Raw genomic sequence first — 5000 nt, forward strand, 5'->3', positions numbered from 1 at the left:
TCTTTTTGCTTTGATAGTTAGACTTTAGTAAAAGAAGTGAATAACACTATCTCTCCTGGTACTGTGAATTTAATTACCCATTTTCTTACTGAGATTAATTGTATACTTATGAACTGTGTACTGAGATTTAAAAGATAAATATTACTTAGTCCCTGATCCTAATGAGCTCTTCGCTATTAAGGAAACTATCACATTCTAGGAACTACTTTATTCAATTCTAGGTATTGTTTTACTCCAACCTTTGACAACTTCATGTGGCATCTACTATTATCCTTATTTTATACTGTGAAACATATTGTTGTTGTTGTTATGTGCTGTCAAGTCACCTGCGACTCATAGTGACCCTATGGACAATAGCCCTAAACCCTGCTCTATCCTTTGCCAATCTTATTGTCTCTGACACACCTACCCCCATTACCCCAGTCACTGAATCTATCCATTTCATCAAGTGTCTTCCCCTCCTGTACTGTCCATCCACCCTCCAAAGCATGATGTCCCTCTCCAAAGACTGATCCTGCATTGCAACTTGTTCAAAGTATGTCAGACAAAGTTCAGAATCCTTGCCTCCAAGGAGCAGCCTGGCTTTACCCTCTCCAGGTTGAACTTGTTTGTTCTCCTAGGAGTCTATGATAATATAATCAATACTCTTCTCCAGCACCACAGCTCTAAAAGTATCGATTCCCCTTCTATCTTCCCTAGTCATTGTCCAGCTTTCCGATGCATAGCCAGTACTTGCAAAGACCATGGCCTGGATCAGGTGCACCTTAATCTCCAGACTGACATTGTTGGTGTTCAGTACTTTAGAGAGGTCTCTGACAGCAGACTTTCTTAGTACAATTTGTCTTTTAATTTCCTGGTTGCTGGTACCAAGAATGCTGATTGTAGAGCTAAGCAAACTAAAGCTGTAAACAATCTCAATCTCTTCACCATCCATTATGATGCTGCCAATCAGCCCAGTGGTGAGCATCTTTGTTTCTTGATATTGAACTTCAATCCATATTGAAGGCTGCAGTCCTCGACCTTGTGCAGCAAGTGCTACAGACGTTCTTCAGTTTCAGCAAGCAGGGTTGTGTCATCTGCATAACCTAGGTTTTGATGAGTCTACCTCCAATCCTGATGCCACATTTCTCTTCATAGAGCCCAGCCTCCTGGATAATCCGTTCTATATAAAGATTGAAAAGATATGGAGATAGGATACTGTTGCTGAATGTTCGGGAGGAAAGGAGGGTCTCTGGTCAGGACAGATGGCCTAAGCTCCAGATAAGTGCAAGCCTCCCAATGGCCTTTAATACAGGGTAGCGAAAGTTCCCCTGTGTTTGGCTGTACTAGCTTGAGAAAGCTCACTACCTGGGAAGACGGCTGCCGTGTCTGTTGAGCTGGGAGTGGTCCACAAGAGGCTGAGGTTCTCCTAACCAATCTACATGTCTCACATCTGTAAGCCCACCCTATCTGGTCTTCCTGTGTATGTAAGTGCACTCCAGATCCTAATAAAATTGAGCTGGATTGATTCTCTGATCCTCTCCTGGAGTGGTGTATCTCTGTTGTGCTTACCCCCATCAGGGTGCTGCTGTCAAGTTGCCAGTGAATAGACAGCGACAGGACACATCCTTGAAACACACCTTTCCCAATTTTAAACCATGCAGTATTTCCTTGATGTGTTCTGATAACTGCCTCTTGGTCCAAGTAAAGCATAGAGAACTAAAATAGTTTACTCAGTATATAAATTTTAGAAACAGTATATAAGGCACAGGATAGAGCAGAGTTTAGGGCTGTTGTATATAGGGTCACTATGAATGGCACATAGCAACAACATGTAAGTTCAAGTATGGTGCCAAGGAGCAATTGCAGTAGGGAGATTTCTATTATGAGAATTCAACCAGATACTGTATTAAAAGATTCCTTTCAAACTGGTAGTACAATACATTGAATATAATAACCAGAAAAGGAGAGAGCAAATATATAAGGTCCATTTAAATGTCCTGGAATGAATAAAATGAAACAAATTATATTAAAAACACAAGCATTTTTTTACATTCTTTCAAATTTTATTTTAAAAAAGACAATAGAAGGAAAATATCTTTTAAGAGGTCCATGAGGCGAAATCACCATCATCACTCCAATAAAGTATTCCATTGAACAGAAATGACAAAGACCCAATGTCAAAGCTTTGTCTTAGTGGGAAAGATGAAGACAGTTTTTACACTGAAATGGTGCCCAAAAGGAGTCATAAAATCCCTGATTTTTTTTTCTTCCATTTATCCTTGTCTTTCTGTTCTTTTTTTCTTTTCACACTTAGCTTTTGCTTCTTCCTCCTCATGTTTTGGGGTTTTTTTGTTTGTTTGTTTTTTTTTTTTTTATCAACTGTTGAACTTCCTTTTGTTTGAGAACTCTGATTGTCTTTCCATTCTCTCTTGTGAGGGTAGCAATTTGCACCTCTTCAGCACAAAGTTTACTAACATACACCTTAATAGCTAAGGCCAGGGCCGACTTCAAAGTCATTTCTTCTTCTTTGTAGTCTTGCTTTAGCATTGACACAGTTTCAACACTATTCTTTCCAAGGCATGTGGCTTTCTAGGCCCCATAATTCTCACTGGGGTCACTCTGGTAAGAGTTCAAAGCCATAGTGTTTATCCCAGCCAATGAAGAGGAATGAAACACCAAAGGGACGCTTTCCTCCAAACTGTGTATAAGCTTGCTTGATATCACACAGTGCTGTCACCAACTGCTCACAGGGAATTGGCTCCTGATACTGTAATAAATATCTTTGGGCAATGAGTCGCAGTTCATTAGTCAGAACATTAGCGTCAGAAGTTATACCTGCCACACTACAAGTCATGTCCTCATTAAGTGAATTTTTTTTTTCAGAAAAGAAGACTTTTTCTAGTGTGTATATTGCATTTCTCTGCTGTCAACAAAACATTTGCTAAATTCCCAGACATGTGCCTGCATGTTCAAAAGCTTCCATGGCATACTCAACTTGGTACATGCGACCCTCTGGAGAATATATAGTGGTGCGGGAGTCATATCTTCGAGACATATTTCCTGAATTTTAAAGTAATTCCCGAGTGCAGACACCGAGAAGGCAAGAGGTACTCCGAGTGCGTTACTCGGCAGCAAAATAAAACCATTACCACAGCAGTATCTGCGGCAAATATGGCCCCCGCGCATGCGCACAACTGTCCAGGGAGCCCGGCTGGCGAGGAAGAAAAACAAAACAAAATCCCAAAAACCCAACAGAAGAACAACTATAACCTTCAGTAGTTTGAACTGATGAGTCCTGGCTCAACTGACATTGTGAGTAGCACTGAAAACATGATGGTGTCTCCTTATAAACTCCTTAAGGGATCAGTGTGCCTTCCTCTTGTTTGTATTTTGGCATAGGGAAGACAGATTTTTAAGAAATACTTACAAAATGAATGGAAAACTTCAATTTCTACTCTTTAATTCTTTAGTTCCGTTCCATTATGTTTTTTCCTTGTGGATCTTTGAGATGTCTTTGTTGTTGTTAGGTGCCATCAAGTTAAATATGACTTGAAGCAACCTTATGACCAAAAGATCCAAACCGTGCCTGATACACAAGAGCCCATTGCAGCAGTCACTGTGTCAATCCACCTGGTTGAGGGTCTTCCTCTCCTTCGCCACCCCTCCACCCGTCCCAGCATATGTCCTTCTCCAACATCATCTTGGAAATTCCAAAGTTCAGCACTGCAATTTCAAGACACCTTTCACCAAAAAGGCCAGGCATTTAGGCAAAAGTATTAATAACAAAGAAAATCTCCAAATAGCTCTATAAAATTGGAAGAAAGGTAGGAAGAATGTATTGCAAATTACAAGAATCTTGGACATTTTCTTTGTCAGAACAGTGTATAGAACTCTCTGGTTTTTAAACTTAAGAGCAGAGTTTTCTATAAATCTCTCTTCCAGTCACCTTAAATCTTACCTCTTTTCTTTGCTAACTTGGCATCACTCAAATTCACTAACATTGTGTCTGTTCTGACTTATAGCTACACTCAATTTGAGTTGTTCATTTTACTCCTGCAGAGTAGCTGGTGCATTCAAACAAACATACAGCTTTTGAGTTAGCAGTACAACTGGCTACAGACTATGCCACTGGAGCTCTCTAATTTGGTGGTACATCTGTATTTAAACTATGGTATTGAGTGGATTCCTGGACATGGTAAATAGCAAACTGACCAGAAGTTGCCCTTTGATGATCTATTTCTCAGTCACAGAGAATTGAAGATGAGGACCTCAGCTGGTTCTTAGGACAATGAAATGCCAAGCTTGGGGCCTGTGAAACAGAGATGGGTCTTCTAATCTTCACTACTCTGTCCAAACATTTGTAAAGTCTTTCTTCTCCAACTCTCAAAAAGATAGTTATGAACTAAGGCTATTCTGTGTCATTGTTATTGAGGATAGTGCTGTAGAATCAAATACAACTCATAGCAACCCTATGAACAAGAGATCAAAACCTTACCTTACACTGCATCACCCTTGCGTAATACGTCACGCAGTACATCATGCTCAAGCCCATTGTTATAGTACCTGTGTCATTCATCTCTTTGAAGGTCTTTCCTTTACTGATGATCCTCTACTTTTCCAAGCACGATATCTTTTTTCTTTACTCCAAATCACCACTTGCTGGATTCTCTTACTTTTGAAGGGATGAGTCCTATTTACCTGGAAGGAACTTCCATTTTTGTTACAAATTAATGTTCTAGCATGGAAATTGGTTACATTAAAAAGACACAAACCCCGGAATCTGGAGTTGAAAGATGACTTTGTCCTTTGCACGTTAAATATTGCAGAACCTTGTATCACATCTTTCCTAATATATAACATGTATACTAAATCAACAGAATTTAAGAGTTAAGGAACAAACTGTAAATATCAGTTTCTGACTTATGCATCAGAGAGTTGGACAATGACTAAGGAGGATAGAAGGAGAATTGATGCCTTTGAGCTGTGGTGCTGGAGAAGAGTATTGAGAATACCATGGA

At 39.8% G+C, this 5000-nt stretch overlaps 1 pseudogene; it reads right to left on the reverse strand.

Moving 5' to 3' along the window:
- Window positions 1-2224: 2224 nt before the first annotated feature.
- LOC102852630 lies at window positions 2225-3037 on the reverse strand (annotated as a pseudogene).
- Between the last annotated feature and the right edge of the window lie 1963 nt (window positions 3038-5000).

This window comes from Elephantulus edwardii, unplaced genomic scaffold (assembly GCF_000299155.1).
Source record: "Elephantulus edwardii isolate Elephantulus edwardi_28Jun2011 unplaced genomic scaffold, EleEdw1.0 scaffold00065, whole genome shotgun sequence".
Classification (NCBI taxonomy): domain Eukaryota; kingdom Metazoa; phylum Chordata; class Mammalia; order Macroscelidea; family Macroscelididae; genus Elephantulus; species Elephantulus edwardii.